At 35.7% G+C, this 18,346-nt stretch overlaps 1 protein-coding gene across 1 annotated transcript in view; it reads left to right on the forward strand.

Annotated features, from left to right (window-relative positions):
• Positions 1–6,307: 6,307 nt before the first annotated feature.
• LOC105288825 (protein unc-13 homolog C) overlaps positions 6,308–18,346 on the forward strand; it is a gene marked incomplete at its 3' end in the record, with an annotated part of 460,652 nt that continues 448,613 nt past the window's right edge. The window contains exon 1 of the mRNA XM_023527723.1: positions 6,308–6,836. The remainder of the gene's footprint in view (positions 6,837–18,346) is intronic.

The raw sequence follows: 18,346 nt of genomic DNA on the forward strand, positions 1-18,346 counted from the left end.
CAGCAAATGATATTGGAGAAATTAGATATCTACATGAAAAAGAATGAAGCTGGACCTTTGCCTTACACCAAAATGGATTAAATTGACTCAAAGTGGACTAAATGTGAGACCTATAACTATAAAACTCCTAAAAGAAAACATAGAGGAAAAGCTTCAAGATATTGGATTTGGCAGTGATTTCTTAGATTTAATACTAACAGCAGAGGCAACAAAAGCAAAAAATAGGCCAGTGAGACTATATCAAACTTAAAAACTTCTGAGCGTCAAAGGGAACAATGAAGCGAAAAGGCAACATATGAAATGGGAGAAAATAATTGCAGGTAGCAGTATTTGTAATTTAATATAGGATGACTTACTAATCTAAAAAAATAGTCTCCACTAGCTGTTGAAACTTCTGGAACACCGTTCTGGAATTCTTTTAAAAGTATGTACCTTTTTTCAAGGTATATATTTGGAAACTGGTTAAAAATTCATCTACATAAGGAAGACTTTTATTATCTCCTTTTGCATTCTTATATGATGCTATCAGATACTAAGTACTTCCTTTCACCACTCCTAGAGGTATAGCATCTCCTCCTTCAGCATCCATTAAAAAATGATAATGATGATGATAATAATAACAGCTGACATTCTGTCCAGTTTTTTTATGCTTTTCATGCTTTTAATCCTCACAGCGAACACATGAATGTGTAGCTGCTTCTTAATGTCCCTCATTTTATAAATGTCCCATGAACGAAAATTACCAACTGAATTTAAGTGCTGTTAGAATTATTCTAAAAAGACCATGGGTTCATTGCCTTAATTTCTTCTTCCTCCCATGTGATGTACTTTATTAATTTGCAACATAGAGTTGGTTTCTTATAAAGCCTTTTCTGAATAGCATAGCTAAAGTAATCAAAGAGTTGATAAAGGAGAAATAAAAAAGGGCAAAATTCTGGAAAGCGAAGGGCTCTGAAGACCAACTTCATTTAGTACACAGTTGACCTAAAGTCAACCTGATAGTTGTATGAAGGAGTTTCTCCCTGGCTGCAAACCAGGAAGCAGAGTTTTGTCTCTGCTTTTACCTTTTCATGCTCTGCAGAGTGTGTGGATATGCTCTTTGGAGCCAAAGCCAGGAAACTGAGCAGAATATGAAATGCTATGAAGAGGAAGGATATGATGTCCAATTATATTAAATAAAATGTTCTAAATGGGTATATTTTTGATGCAAGTATTTTAGACCTATTCAAAGAAATACATACTTGACTTGTATCATGGTTCATGTATGTCCCAGAAACTTATTAAGTTAGGTAGAAAGAACTTTTAATATGAGGCACGAACCATTGCTTATAACCAGAAACTGGGCAATTAAATCTCTTCGTTACTAAATATAATTTTAAAAAAAAACTGTTAGACAAAGTATATGTCTTTGCAAAGTTTGAATTCATGCAGTTTCTAGTGAATAATGATTCTCACCCAGTCAGCATGCAGTTTCTGTTAAGGCCATTTTCACTGCTCTTGGAGTAATTGACACACACTGAATAACTCCTGAAATACTGGCAAGTAATATAATTCAAAATCATTCCCTTAATCTTCTCAAAAGAGGAAAAGAGATCATTGCTGTTTTTTGGAAGAAAGAAAAACCTGAGTCATTTATTTATCACTGTGTAATAAATATTTTATCTGAGGCATTCTTTCCTTCTCATACTGAACAAGATATCTCAATTTATATGTGAACTTTAACTATTGTCAAGCAAGTAAAATGTCTAGTGAACATAAAACATTTAGCAAGCAAATATAAACCATTAAAAGAATAGTTTTACTTCTGTCAAATCATGTTGAAATCTGCATTTGGAAATTCATAAAGACTGGAAAAAGAAAAAGGAATACACATATTGAGCACATAGTCAGTACAAACAAAGGAAATAGAGGCTCAAGGAGGTTACAAAACTGGTGTAAGACCATCTAGGAAGAAAACAGCAGAACTATGAGTCAAAGATAGGCCCTTTGGAATTCTAAAACTTTGATTAAAAATTATTATTAAAAAAAATAATTACTCCTGAAAACTTCACCACAGTGAACGGAGGGCAAGTTAGTAATGGTAGAGAGTAATGACAATGATATCTGGTAAGAACTTTGATATATTAATTTTTACTTGCCATATTTGCAGTGGAACCAGGTTTGAATGCTTGATTTCTAATCTAGTCTCCATCACTTACTAGTTATATATAATCAGGTAAGTCATGTAGACTTTCTGAGTCTCCGTTTCAGTATTTTAATATGGGGACAATAACAAGACTACTATAATGTCTTGCATTTTTTTAAAGATAAGTATTAAATGAGAAGATATATGTAAAAAGATTTTGTAAGGGTGTTAAACGAACTTTAGACATTATTGTTGTGTTATTGACTCACCACTGTTGGCATATGTAGTTAGAATGTTTGTCCTGGGTTACATTTATGAGACAGCTGGTGAGAACTAAGGGTGCCATTTGGACCAAGAAATAGAATAAAGCTAGTAGGCTACACAGGGACTCAACCCATGTCCTTAGCCCCATTAACTCTGTGTTCTCCTTAGTACACTGTTATTCACTCACTAACTTACTCAACTTACCTTTCAGGTGTCTGGCCTTTGACTGGACAGTGGTGACATAAAGGTGAATGAACCACAGTCTCCGTCCTCAAGGAGATCACAGTCTAGCAGGGAAAGGCAGGCAGATGAGTAAATTAATAGTTAATGTACTTTATAATAAACTAATGCTACAATAGAGATTTGTAAAAGTGCTAAGAGCCATAGAGAAGAGAACTGCAAGCACTGACTAGGGGAGCATTCTCATCTTGTTACTGAATTTGTTGAACCTAAAACTTTTACATCTTAAAACAACTTAAAGTGTACTTAAATTCATTTATTAAATAATAGTCAATCTAGTTCTTCATTTGGGATTTCCAAAGATACATTTCTCTCTCTTTTCTCTTTTTTTCTTCTTTTCTTTTCTTTCTTTCTTTTTTTACTTAAATGATGAACATTTATTATCTCACCGTTTCTGTGGGTCGGGCATTCAGGAATAGCTCAGGTGGTTTTATTCAGCATGTCAGCAGGCACTGTAGTCATCTCAAAGACTGAATATGGCTGGAAGGTCAGCTTTCAAAATGGCTCATGTGCTTGGCTGTTGACACAGAGTCTCAGTTCCTATCTGGCTGTTGGCAGGAGACCTTATTCCCTTGCCCTGTTGGCTTCCTTTTAGGCTGCTTGAGCGTCCTTATGACATGGCAGCTAACTTTCCCCAGAGTAAACAAACCAAGAGGGAGTAGGCAAAGAGAAAACTGCAGTACCTTTTATAACTTAGTCTCCAAAGTTACACACTATCACATCCACTTGAAGGTACAATTTTTAAGTAAGCCATAATTTATTGGAAAGTTTTAATTTATGAACTGAATTTAGCATGTTCTTTACTATCATAAAATCAATATTTTGCAAACTTTTCCATATTGTACTGGATGGTTTATTCCCCAATATTTTTCTTCTATTCATTATTCAGTTATACAGAGAAAGAAACACCAACTTGCAATTTTAGATATATAATGTTTTTGTCCTCAATTATCTTGACAATTAATCCATTTGACCAATTCATTTGAATGAATACATAGAGCCAATGCTGGTCACAATTTTTTAAAAATAGTGAGGTCCAGTGATTGGTTATCAATCCCCTGAAATAAAGAGAGAGGTCTTCTAGAAAGCTGAAAATACAATTCAATGTACACAAGGTTGATTCATGCCTTTCCAAGAATTCTTCTATTGCTTAAAACCAAGTGCACAGGCAGTAACAGAATTATGCAAGAAAGAAGCGTTTGCTTGATACTTTTGATTTAGTCAAGCTTTATTACCAATAAAAAATGACCAATGACCCAGACACTTTGCTATTCTCTCACCTGAATCATAAATGAAGCAAATGATTTTGCCCAATTTATGTTGTGAGATATGGGTGCTGAATAGTACCCTAGAGGTTTTATTTCTCCTAAAATTGCTGCTAAGAGATTTAGAGGAGAAATAGTCTTATTGTCTTAATCAATCTGTACGTTTGGGGGCATGTACCTGTGTGTTGTGAGTATATAAGCGTATTTATCTCCTATCCTGTGTTGTTTAATGTTACTCATCCAAGAATTTGAAAAGCTCTTTGCAGAAATAGAATGTGTTTTATTGATAAGAATGTGTAGGACTCTGATTGCTGTATTGATATCATTGTGATTATACATTATTCAAATCAGGTAGTCAGCAGGTGAAAACTACCCAGCAAGAGCCAAGGAAGTTCTGTTAGGGATTTTGGTATGCTGCACGTCAATAAAGTCGTAAAGCTCTGTCACTCTCTCCAGTAGTGACATATTTTATTAGCAGCCAGTGTTCCTCAGATACATGATTCCTGCCACTTTCAGAGATGCAAACAATTTCCAGTTTGAAATATATAACCTGAATCCTGATGATTAGAGCTGAGCAGTGCATTTGTCAGAACACACACACTGGCTTTAGAGTATTCATACAACGTTATTTCTCCATAAAAGCAAAGGCTGGTGATCACCACCTCTGTTGTTACTTTCCCTGTGAGAGTATTTAAATTAGAGCGATATTTTCACACCTCTTGTCATTATACTACTCACACATTATGGAGACCACTCAGGGTTAGGATCATCTTCCTTGTTTTACCTTCCTTAGGTTTGAACATTTAGATCAGTGATATTATATTCCAGTTTACTGAGAACTTATATATATCACACTACTCTGAGTGCTGGGAGCTCTTAGCTGAGCATAGCTTTAGCACTTTGTTCTGGCTACTGCTTGGCGTAAAAAGAAGAAAAAAACTCTGTGATTAGGTGTTCCTTCTTCTGTGCATTGAAGAGCATTCTTCAAATCAGTGTGTTGGCTAGCCTGAAGTTTTCTATAGAAAAGAGTCAAGTTTTGCCCTATCATCTTCTTTTAGGTCCAGCCAGTTTTCTTTTGCCATTGTCGAGTGCTTACTGCTGAAGGCAGCAGAGCTTTGTCCTACCCACCACTGTGGTGGCTGCTGAAGATGGAGATCACACTTCTCCAGTGTTTGCCCACTGACGAAGCTCATTAGACCTTGAGCAGCTGCTCAAGTCCATTAATAGTCACTTAAGCAGCAGGTTGAGGAAGCTGTGTTCTTCTGACCTAAAGGTGGAGCTGAGAGCTGGGAACAGAAGCCCTCAGCTACTAGCACCCAGCACATATATTGTGTTGAATTTGTGGACTTTAAAAAATATCCTAGAGATATTATTTATTGGTTGTCACACATAGTAGGTGGAATGTATTTTGCCTCAAGTTTTGCCAAAAAGTTAACTGTTCATTTTGCTGGCAACTCTTATGTATTAAATATTTAGGTAGAGTCAACTCTAAAGTTAGTCAAGGCATATTTATCCTTAAGTGTACCGGAAGATGCCATACAAATCTATGTGTGTGCTCCCTACACTGTTTGATCTCAGCTGATGGCTGACTGTTCTTCAGCTCTGGAAACATCTTCCTATTTTCTAAGAAGCAAAGAAAAATGAACAGAAGTAAGCCAGCAGACCAGATGCAGCCTAAAACCTACAAATTAGTCTGGGACTTGAGCTTCTCTAAGGCTCTATTTTAAGATCCAGTACTTTTTGTTTGTTCATTTCAACAGGAGGGCTAAAGGATAGAAAATGCTTTATTGGTGAAAAGTGGGAGCTGTTACTCTCCTCACTTCCTCTACTCCGTGAAACTAAAGAAGAAAGTAGCCCATTCAATTCCTAGCTGGCTCTTTAAAACATTAACATTAAATGGGAAGATGTTATTTCTAAGTGAGAAGCCTAAGCTTTGTATCACTTTGTTTTCCACCATTTCTCATTTTGATTGCATGTGTCCTTAATTCAAAATTTTGAGGAATCACCTTCAGATGGCTTTCCACGCATTAAAAAGAAGAAAACTACCTGACATGAGACATTAGCATCTCTTCTATCTCAATAGCTAGCTGCCTCTCGGTGGCTAATTCGAAATTATACTGTGTGCGGTGTGCTTTTCATGATTCCAAGCACAGCCGACTAATTATTAAATTATCCATGTTATCAAAGGGGCTGCAAACGCGGCTGGTAGAATTGGCCTTATGATAGTCTCGTAGGTCAGCACTGAGTGATAAAGGGAAATTAGGCTGAGGAAGCTCTTGGCATCCAGGCGTTTTCCTCAGCGGTGAGGCTGCGCTCCACACAGTTACTTGTCAGTGCGGTGTTGACGGCCACACCTGGCGGCGGCCACAGTGCATTTTCTGTGAATAAGGGCTGTGGCTCAGCCTGGAGGAGCTGCTCTGTGCAGCAGCAGCGGTGGCAGCAGAGGGAGCCGAGGCGCTCCGGGTAGAGGAGGGCGGCGATCCAGCATCAGTGCTGCAATCCCCAAAGCAGTGGCCGCGGCCGCGCGGTGGGAAGTTCCCCGCACGCACTCTTGCCGCGCTGCTCCTCATCCTCAATTGTTGGTGAGCCTTGGCGCTCGTCAACGCACGGAGGACAGCCCATTTTGCTTTCTTAGAGACAGGGATGAGAAATGAGCTGCTGAAGATATTTGGCAGTGAGGAGAGCAAAAGGCAGTTTCGTGCCAGCAGCTAAGTTGTAAAATTGCTTTGGAGGCTGCCCGGGGAGCACGATAGAATTGACAAGAACAGACACCGTTGTAGACCAAAGGCATGCCTGATTGCACTTGAGTCTGTCCGATCCCTGGTTCGCAGCTTCCGTCCGCTCCTGCTCTAACTCTTTGTGGTTGAATGAAGGAAACGAGACTAGAAACAAGATCGCAAGTGGTATTCCTCAAAGGAAAACACATAACACTCCAAAAGGAGGTGAGGAACAACCCAGCTGGTGTGTTCATTTTTTTTTTTTTAAAAGGAGAATCCCTCAGGTATGTTCTCTTTTCCCCGGTATGCTCTGCCTCATCTGCATGTGATTTTTGTGTCTGCCTTTTTTTGCCGATTCTTTTTGTTTGCACTTTGAATCACAACCATGGAGTTCTCCTAGTGTATTTGATGCATTTGTAAATACTCGGTTCTCCTGTGTTTATAATATGGATGGTTCTATTAAGGATCACGGACCTCTCGGTAATTGCTTTATTATTTTTTTAAAGAAGAATGATAAATAATTGCTTCATTTCTGCTCAACTTTCAGGGAAATATCTGTTTATGGACAAACAGAGCTGGGATAAAAGGCTGGGATGATTCCTAATCCCTTGAGATTTGGGGAGGGAGGAAATAGAACCAAATAGAAAAAAAGAAAAGTTAAGTGCTTCTCGGAAGGGGTTAAAAGCTGAGATGTCATTGACGGGCATTGTGTCACCCAAGTGATTTTCCAGCTCAGCTTTGAGTCTGGAGCAAATTGAGCTTTCTGCATTTCACCCTCTTGATCAGTGCTTTAAGATGAAGATCCTGCAGATTTGTTTTCAGGAGGCAAATTGCTTAAAGTGTGTACTTGGTTCTGTTTTACAATTGTTCTGTGGTGCTGAAGGAGGCAGTCTAAAAAAGAATCCCTTTGCTCCAACAGCTTGAGTGAACCCTAACTTCTGCAATTACATCATCGATATACTTGTATAATAAAGAGAAAGACAGATACGGCAACAATAGTAATGTTGGCTGCCTTTAGGACCTAGGCTGAGATGACAAAGCTTAAAGTCAGTTTTTCTTTTTAGGCTTCTAAATAGAAAAAGGAAAGATGTGGGTGGGTAACACATAAAATGAATTTTTAGAATTACTCTGCTTTTCTTTAAAAAGCTAAGAAGATAAGTTTGTCTCATTTTTGAATTATTAAATGTAATACTTTAAGAATAATCTTTTATGCTTTAATACATTATTTTCATAAAAGTGGATAAAACTGGCAATAAATTAAACACACATGTATTGAAATTAAATGAGATTACGGGAGAGGAGAAACAAGAGAATGAGAAAGTTTGCTATACATTTTTATATATATCAAAACATTTCATAATTTTTTTAAAAAGTACACTAATACAAAGAGTTAATGCCAAAGCTTTAGGACCCAACCTTTTAATTATTGTTGGTCCTACTTTCTTGTGATTTAAAAGTGGAAATGGAATACAAGCAAATAGAATTTAAATTATAATTTGTGAATACTATAAAGTTAATCACCACCCTGCTCTTTTAAAATCAAAACCTCATTTTTGCCAAATGGTAGCAATCCAGAGCACTGAATTGGGCCATACAACAAAATCAGGACATCAGTGTTTCAAAATTACACACATTACTATAATAACAACAATATCACAATGTCATAAGTAATGATAAGCAATTCTTGGGCCAGAAGATTGATTTGGAAGATGGGCAGAGTTGAGCTTACATTCATTAGTAGGGTGTGGAAAATATTGTGTATGTCTTCTGTGTGGACATCTCATATGAGGAGGATTATATCTATAGAGAAAATACTATAGTAATGATATGAGTAATTTTATTGAATTTATTAAATGATTATTTTTCAAACTAATAAATAAAGGTTATTTTAAATAATATTTGAAACTCTCATATACAGAGTTGCCTTTTCAAACCATAGTAGAATTCTGTTGAGAAAGTAATTTCAATAGAATTATGGACTTGGATTTGAAGATGGATAAACAGGTTTAGGTTTATTTCACAGCATTTGATTTTTTGTCGTTAGACTTTCATCATAGAGATTTGGAATCTTCTTCCAGAAATTGCCACCACCATGTGCTTGGATAAACCCATGCCAGGTGAAATATGAGGTAAACATGTTAGATAAGCCAGAGAATTCACTTTTCCATATGCTTATTATTAACAAAGTAAACTGTTTCTCTTCTTAGGCTACCTAGCACCTTTCTGTGGTTGCTAGTCTTTGAACATGAAGGAATGAATTATGCAGTGTAAGAACTACTTGCTTAAGAATCCATGAATCATTTAAAGTAACTTTAAATGATTCCCCTTTCACAGACAAATTGTACTAAGTGTGTGTGTGTGAGCTGAAAAAAGGACGTTCTTCATGTCTTTGCTGATTTGGGGCAAATCTCTGATTTCGAATATCAATACACTTTTGGCATGATGATATTTTTTCCCAGTGTTCCAGGTACTTTCATTTCTACTGACCATTTCAGCTAATTCAATAGACATACTCTTCTGTGAGTTCTCTGAGACATTATGCCACCTGTATGTTGTCTTCCAGTTTTAATGCTATCAGCTCCTGTTATTCGTTCTTTCCATCCTGTAGTCTTTACTGCAGCAAGACTTTCTCCAGAATTTTTGAAACATAGGAATTACTTTCTCGCTTGAGAAAGATATTTCTGCTTTCAGCTGAAAATTTTAGAAATTTTAAATACATGCCAAATTTGTTTCTAAATGTGCTTTTGAAAATAGAATGCCACTTCAAACTATATTATAGTTTATACATAATGTTAACTTATTTGATAACATACATAAATTAATATCATTCAAGCAATAATTGCAAATTTAAAGAATTAAATTTGCATCTTTCATTGTTGCTGTTGTTACAGATTCTTTCAGATCTCAAATTGTCTATGCGTGAATGGCTAGGCTTCTATTCCCTTCCAGCTTAAAAAAAAAAGGAGGGGGTTATTAATAACCCTCTCAATCTGTAGCTTTTAAGCATGTAAAAGACTGAGCATCTAGTTCTGTAACCTCTATAGCAATAATGGATGCTACAACAGTGTTTGCTCTACTTGTAGTCTCTTAAGGCACAGTTAGGTGGACAGGTGGTATTCTAACCTCAGAAGTCCTCTGGAGGAGAAGTAGAAATGAAGACACCCTGAATTATTTCTCCTTTTCTTCTGAAAATGATTGTGATCCAGGAGGCATAAATGTTTCCTATCTCTTGCATATCTTAGTTATGTTGTACAATTTAGCCTGAGCATATAAAAATTGTTATAATCTCGATATGGGAGTTTTATATTGTTTTCCCTACTAAGGAAGTTAAGAAAATATTATGTTGAAATAAATGCTGGTTAGCAAGATAGAAATTCAACAATATAAATTGTACTCAGAGTTTTTCCACTATTAAGAAAAAGTCATCAGAGAAGATGGGTTTCCTTCTCAAAGATTTTCTTGTCTTCCTTAGACTTTTACAACTCCACCTTCAGCTGTCTCTATTCCCAATCAATCTCCATTGGCCCAAATCTTGTGTTCAGGGTAAAAACATACTTTGTTTCTGAGCATCTTGGATCTTCAGAATCTGGGTGCAGTATGTTTTATTGATAGACAAAACGTGTTTTGCATGAAAATGTTTTGCTTCATGTATCTTATAAGTTGAAATAACATACTCTAGAAGTAGCTTTTCCAAGCATATTAAACCTAAGGGTGAAAAAAAGAAAAAAAAGTAGCTATCAGACAGGGATGACTATTTCTATTTTATAAGTTGGAAGAACTTCTGACTTAGGCATTATCACGGAGGCATGTTTCTGAGAGAGGGGATACTGTTGACCTAATTGTAGAAAATCTGGAGGAAGAACGGATGTGTTTTGAATAATGTTATTGTTAAGTGGCACATGACTAAGAAAACCTGAACAATTGCTTTATCAATGAGAATTATTTAGTAAAAATTTGCAACGAGATTAAAAAAATAGAGAATTAATTCATGTAATCCAACAAGAGTCCAGTGCCTTTTGCTATCTAGTAAAAAATACTGAAATTAGTCAAATCCTGGCTCAGTCTCCAACTGGCTGTGTAAACTTGGGTTCTCATTTTCTGAGCATTGCTTTTCTCTTCTGTAAAAGAGACTCTTCGATGCTCATGAAACCCCTTCTAGTTCTCAGACTCAGAAATTCTACAAAATCTACATAAGGCAGACACTATAGGGTCGACCTCATTTGAAATGTCACTACAGAATTACTTGACTCTAATTTACTTCTGCAGCTAGTGATGTATAAATATCATTTACCTGCTTGATAAGCTGAAGAAGCAGTATTATCCTTTTAGAACTTTTTTAAGAAATTTGTCAACTTGTTTTCCTTTGCACAGCTAGGCAATGTTTAGTATTGGCTTAATTATATTCCATGTTAAGTGAATATTTTATATAAGATCCTGCATTTGTGAGTCATAAAATATTTGCTGCAGCTTTGATAGATGTTGAAATGCTGCCATTTCGTTACAAGAAACAAATGGTGTTCGGGTACTTAGCCGCTCACTTTATTAGAGTAATTCCATAGAATAGTTTTATTGAGAGCTTTTAAAGTGTATGTACATACTCTAGTTAGTAATTTGAATAGATTTATTATCTCTCCTTCCAGCTGTCTTTCCTTCTGGGTGGACATACTCATAAGAACATGCTAAAAAGAAAAGGATTGCAGGACTCTCTTATTGCTAAAGGGGCAGACTTAAATAGGGAAGCTTCTCGAACCTAAGGAAAATTTATATTTTCTTTTTACTTTCAAAGAAGGATGATTGGCAGGAGGCAAAATATATAGATTAATTTCATATGTATATAAATTAAAATTTAATTCTAGTTACTTCTTAGAATGTAGTCCATAAGATTAGAAGATTGCACTAAGTACCAAATAAAATGTCATAATATAAATGGATAGTAGGTGAAGAACATTTTTTTAATAATAAATGATAAGACTTATAAAGCTTGATAAGTAAATATACCAAATTATAATAGATACATACATCAATTGCTGTCTGCCTCCATTTAGCCTTGAGAGGAAGCGTCTTGATGCTCTCTCTCTACTGTCACTGATGGCATTGACATTACATGTCTCACCAAAGTCAAGAAGTTCAACTTCTCTAGTTTCCCTTAAACAGCAACTTTTACTGATTTCCCCAGTCTCTCAAAGTATCCTCACTGCCTTATTCTTTCTCATGATCGCTATTCAATTACTCATCAAAGCTTTTATATATCTTTTCCAGCCATGCCTTCTTTCCTCCTCCTATTTGACATCACCTTAGTACAAGTTTTTCTCACTATGACTAGCATACCTCTCTAATCTTTAAATTGTTTTATCTGTTATGAGCCTCTTCTCTGAGCATCTGTTCTGCATACTACTGCCAGATTCATTGTCCTAAAAATTTGATTGTGGCAAATGTCACTCTCTGCTCAAAAACTTTCAAGGACACCACATTGTATATGAAATAAATCCAAAACTATTTAGAGTGGCAAAAAAACACCTTTATAACCAGATCCCACACTGATTTTCTAGCTTTATCTTATTCTAGTTCCTTACCTAATCTCTGCCCCCAATTAAACAGATTACTCACAGTTTTCAAATACTTCAATTTTATACAATTCTGTAATACCAAATTATTTGCACAATCCACTTACTAACACATTCCATACTTTCTCGTGAGATTTCTCCTTTGATATTGACCTATAGTTTAAACCTTTTGTGTTGCAAGTAACTTAAAAAAATTTCTAGCAAAACTGTAAACCCATTAAATATCTGGGTAAACTTTGGAAAGTTACTTAAAATTTCTGCATCTTAACTTCTCAACTAGAAAATAGTGGCACCATAAAGAGCTTTAATGAGGGTTAAATGAAAAAATATAGATCAAGTGCCCAAAGAATGCTGGCTATTAGTAATTGTAGTTACGTTCAGATTACACATTATCTTGTGTATAGAAGGTAGGTGCTCAGTACATTTGTTTGCTTTTACATTTAATTTGAATTCTATAATACTATCAGTTATTAGAGGAAGGAGAAAGACTGGTATACAAGTAGGAAATAGCAAAAAGAAAGAAAAGGAAAAACTCAAACCTCTGCTGTGACTTAAGTTAGTAATTACCTCAGCAACTACATTTAGAACAAACTGGAATAGCTTTGGACATCCTATTTTCGATGACTATAATATTTGATGAATATAACACACTAATAGCCTTGAGTGTGTTTTTATAGTATTGTGAGACAGCACATTTTAATGACTTTCTATATTACAGCAGATAAGGGTTTCATGAAAAGTCTACCGCTATAAAATGCTCCTGTGAAAAAGAGAGATTAAAGCATGACCAGTGACTCTGAAATATTCTCATTGTTCAGAGCTCTGGCTTCAAGAGGCCCTCGGTATCCCTATGGCAAATGTCAGGATCTAGTGCCCATGCATCTGGTGAATACAACCAGTGAAAGGTAGAAGCGTAGCTTCAAGAGGGGTAAGAGATAGCTAATAACAGGTTGGCTGCCTGACTGACTTTATCTAGGTCAGAATCATGTCACATTATAGGTCTATGTCAATTTGCTATGATGTTTATCTTCCTCTTCTTGGTCGGGGATTTTGAAACCAAGTATGACTTTTTCTTTAGTTTGGTGTTTCTAGAAACGATACTTCCTCACTAGCTCTATATCCTACATAGTCTCTCACTTCCTTTGCTCTAAATCTTCCCCTTTTAACTTTAGCTGCTAATCTAGAATGTGGCTTATCTCTCCTCTATTTAGTCCTGTAGCATATACAACTTGTGTCCACATTATTGGTTTTTACCACCCTGGCTCATGCTTTATGGCATCTAGCTCCCAGTGGATTCAGCAATAACCACGATCGTGGAAAGAAATCCAGGTAACTCCCAGGGTCTTTCGTAGTTTTATAGAAGGAATTCTTGCAGCATCTGTTTATTTTGAGATAGTGTGGCTGATTGTAGACAGGTGCTTTTACCAGCGATAGTTCATTTTGGAGGACAATTTCCCAAAAAAGGGTGAATGAGGAGTCTAAGGAAAATCTTCCTTAAATTCTTTGGTTAAACTTGAAATCCCCAAATTCCTGAATAATGATGTTAAGAGGAGGGAATGTCAATTAGTTGGGGCAATATATAGTCAATTCTAGAATCTATTGAGAGAAAACTTGAACTTGACATTGTAAATCTTCCTTGTGAGTTTCTAGATTTTATATTACCTTCCTTTTAAGACACTTTACATGATAAGGCTTGATTAATTTCTCTCATAATTGGTTCCAGTTGTCTGCCCTTCGGGCCCTACCCACAAGATATTATTTGCTGATAGCTGTGTTTGGAATTCAAAGCTTTCTTCCATGAGAATGGAGAATATATTTCTTAGAATGCAGAAAACTTAAAAAGTCTGCAAGATCTGACACATTTAAAATGTTAAATTTAATTAGAATTACAAAAAATTGTGGGAGCACTGAGAAAGTACTTGTCAAATAGTTACAGTTTCTGGTTGCCTGTTTTTCAGTTACGTCTCAGTGAATCCCCATATTGTCTCACTTTTTATTGTGAACACAATCTCTTGTGTTAAACAAGATTAAAGTTATCTAAAGCTTCTAGAGGACAGATGATTTACTGTACTGCTTAACACCAGATGAAAATATACCCAAGTAAAGCCTGTTCATATTTTAATGCAAAAAAATGTGTTACTATATGTCTGTAAATGTTAATGAGTGACAAAACCAAGCAATGTGAAATCTGACTGACAGATACTCTAAACTATTTATCAGGAATTCGAACATCAGTAATAAATTAACTAATTTGTGGCAGTAGCTATAGAACAAGGGTTATACAATAGATACTTAGAGGTGATGATTCTACTTACAGGTTAAGTTAAAATGTCATCTCACATCTCATATCATCTCATTATGATGGCATGGGAGATTCTCAAGTCTTTAGTAGTTTCTACATTATGAAGTATTAAATCGTGTTTAGCATACCTGGTCATTATTTAATACTTTCTAATTGTTGGAATTGGTAAGTAGGTATTTTGAGGAAATGGGCATTTCCCATTTTGTTAAATAACACAATGTTAGCATGGGAGATGGCTGTCTGGGTTATTAGAATTCTATTGATTTGTGTGAGAGAGAGCAGAAATGCCCTTTTGAAAGTAAGTTAATTCTTACGTGGAATGATTATTGGTACTGAAGGAAATATTCTGACCCAAGATCAGAGACCTGGATCCCAACACATCATTTTGCAAGAGGAAAAAAATTCATCATAAAAAGGAATAGAAAAGCAATTGTTGTTTTGTGAAATCCATCTTTTTTTCCCCAGAAAAGTAATTCAAAGCCAGCATCCTACTGAAGGGAAACTAGATAATCAACTCTATGCATGAAAGACAGCACATTTTTCATATTTCTGAGTACAAGCAGGCTTATCTTAATTACGTTTTGCTTAGATTACCACTGACATTTGTCTGAGGGTTCTAAGGACTCAGCAGGTGGCTATGGAAGGTGAGGCAGGAGTGTCACAGATAACAGAAGAGAGCTAAGCTTAGATTTGAAGTGTCCACAAATTCACATTTCAGAAATCCCAGCACACCAAGGTGACTGTGTTTACATTTTCTGTTTTGCTATATGCCTTAGGCTGCCTGAGGGACATCTCCTGTACCTTTCTGATTGAGAGATGTATATCCTGCCTCTTGAGCTGCTGCCTTTATCCTAATTAGACTAGCTATAAAACACTTGGTGTCTAGGGGATTCCTTCTGGGTTAATTACAGGACTGTGAGCAGCTTTGCAGGAGAAGTAAACCAGGTTCAATTTCATACAAGATGTGTCTGTGTGGTTTTAATGTGTGGAGAGGCCAAAGGACTGGGCTTTCCCAATGCCTCTCTCCATTGCCATCTAGTTTAGTCTGAATTATATGTGATTGTACCTGCTTTCTCTTACATTCTTCATTTGACTGTGAGCTCCTTGAGGACAAGGATTACGCCATTGTTCTCTGTGCCACAAAACTGGTAGAATGCTTACATATATTAGTTGCAGAGCAAAAGAAAAAGAAAAAAGAAAAAGAGCCTGGAGAATTAAAATGGTTCTGATGGGATATTATTAATAAAAAAAGATGGTGCTTAAAAGAATTTTTCTTGATATTTTAAAGGAAAGGAGATGATATAGATTATGATGATTTGTCAGAGAGAATATTCCTGCCAGAGGCAATGTTTGTAGAGTGAAAAGAAATAACAGTCATTGTGAATAGAGAGCAACAAACTGTTCTTGCTGATGTTTAAGACAACTTTGGGTACTTTGCTAGGCTGTACAGGAGGAACGTGAAAATGAATAAAAGAAGACTTGCCATCAAAAGCTCTTACATATACAGGGGGAGGGAAACATGAGCACAAATTATTATACAAAGAGTGAATTCAGGGGAATGGGGGTTACTGAAGTAGTGTATATGGGCTAAATAGGAACTACAAATGAGAGAAATGACTTATAAGATTCATATAGCAACGATGATAATATAGTGAGGCGGCAATAAAAGTTATTCTATTTAAGAAAAGAGGTAAAAGGATGTATTGGGTTAGAGCAGAGAATATATGGTGAGGAAAAAGCTATGGGTAAGCCTGAATTTCATGCAGTAGGCATCAAGAGGCCACTTTTTGGTGGAAACGGTTAGAAAGAAAATACTATCATTTATTGAAATTGCTTGTTTAAACAACCCCCTGTTCATTCCCATCTAACAGAAGGGACTATTGTTTTGCTTACCACTGTATCTCCTAAACCTAGTGTAGGTCATAATACATAGCTGGCACTCAATAAGTATTTATTGGGTAAATGAGTAAAACGTTGATATCTCATACTGTAAGTATGTAGAAAAAACTTTTGAATGCAAATCCAAATTTCTAACTAGTTTGATTCTTCTTGAATATATCTTTCACATCTTCATCTTCACTAGTAATCTATTCTGTGTAGAGCACCATGAGGATGCTGGGGTTACAAAGGATTGTCTTTCAAAGGAGAGACTCAGAGCCTTATTAGGGAGAGAAGCCAGACAGAAGCCGTGGTTGTTGTTAACAGAACATTACAGAGTAAACTGAGTTATTTCCCTAATGTCAGCATATTGTTCAATATTTTGGAATTTGTTAAAATGGCTCCCCTTCAAATTGTGATCAGATATTTCTCACCTGACCACTATGGCTCAATCTGCATTTATTTATCAATGGATGCAAGGTTATACAACCTCAATTATAATCTTGGAAAACTGCCAACAAATTCTGATTAATAAGTACTGCTTTTTTTTTTTTTTTTGAAGCACTCCTTCATAGTTTCTGCCCAAAATAATAGCCTGGTAAGAAATTCAGGGATAAAAATAGAAAAGATATTAGTCAAAACAATTCCTAGAGATATCAAGGCAGGACAATGGCCTTAAATTAATACCATAATTTCTTGTGCTTCCTCTATTTTGCCATTAAATACATAGATTTCTTCTTTGGCAAACACGAGATTTTGTGTTTTGCTTATCATGCCATATAAAACATTTTTTCACTGATGAATACAAACACAGCCAAACACAAACCAGAAGGAGAATTATTTCTGATTATGTGTTCAGGTGTTTATAAATTTATACACAATCTGGGTTTCCAAAATATCTGCAAAGTAATATTAATGTTAAATTTTCTAAGGAGGTGACTTTTTTGTTTTGTAGGAAATTGTGCTAAATACCTTTGTAAAGCAAGTATCAATTCATTGGTTACCTTTTTTTTTTTATTTTAATTTTTTACTTTTCAGTTATGGCTGGCATACAATCCTGTCTTAGTTTCAGGTGTGCACCATGGTGATTAGACATCTATATAACTCACAAAGTGATTACCTCAATAAATCTAATGCCCCTCTAACATCATACATGGTTATTACAATATTATTGGCTATATTCCTTATATTACCTATTTTTAAGTATAAACTTGCTTATACTGATACATAACTAGACTTTAAAAAGAACTATGGACAACAAAGTCATTCTGTCCTCCATTTTAAAAAGAAGCTGTCCTAGATGCTAACAGGTAACACTGCAATAGCCCTATGTCTCAGTTTTGGCTGAGATCTCTAGTACTGGCATGATATAGAAATCAGAGTAAGAACTGGGCTGAAGAATCTAACAAGACTGTACTCATGTTTATCTCAATTATCCTGACTACGATTCTTAAGAAGGGTAATGAGCTAGGGATTACTTAACTGGGGAAGAACATATAAAGGAAGAACAGGCCAGCTTGTCCAAAAGGTAAACAAGCAAAGGCAACTATGAATATTTCTGTCTCCTCACTTTAACCTAACTATCCATTTATTTTTTTTGATCCATCTCCCTATCAAAGCGTACCTGTTTTGTGTCTTATTTTCTTAGTTATTTGAAACTCTTTGTTATTCTAAAAATGCAGATAATTATTTCATATAATGATCTTTAAAAGTGATATCATGACTAACAAATAAATAAAGAAATATAGAGCTTTCAAGAGAACCCAACAAAAGATTAGGAAGAAAAAACGAAGAGCGAGAGTACAGGGGGCTGTGTGTCTTGCCTCCTGCTGGCCAATAAATTGGTGACACAACTCTAGCTTCAATTGGTCTGTTCATTTTTGTGTATAAAGGACATATTGGAGTCACATATAATGCTATATGGTAAAATTTTTGAATTTCCTAAAAAATTTTTAGTGGTGATAGTTGTATATATATATCCTACCTCACAG

Source organism: Pteropus vampyrus, unplaced genomic scaffold, assembly GCF_000151845.1.
Source record: "Pteropus vampyrus isolate Shadow unplaced genomic scaffold, Pvam_2.0 Scaffold19, whole genome shotgun sequence".
NCBI classification, from domain to species: Eukaryota; Metazoa; Chordata; class Mammalia; order Chiroptera; family Pteropodidae; genus Pteropus; species Pteropus vampyrus.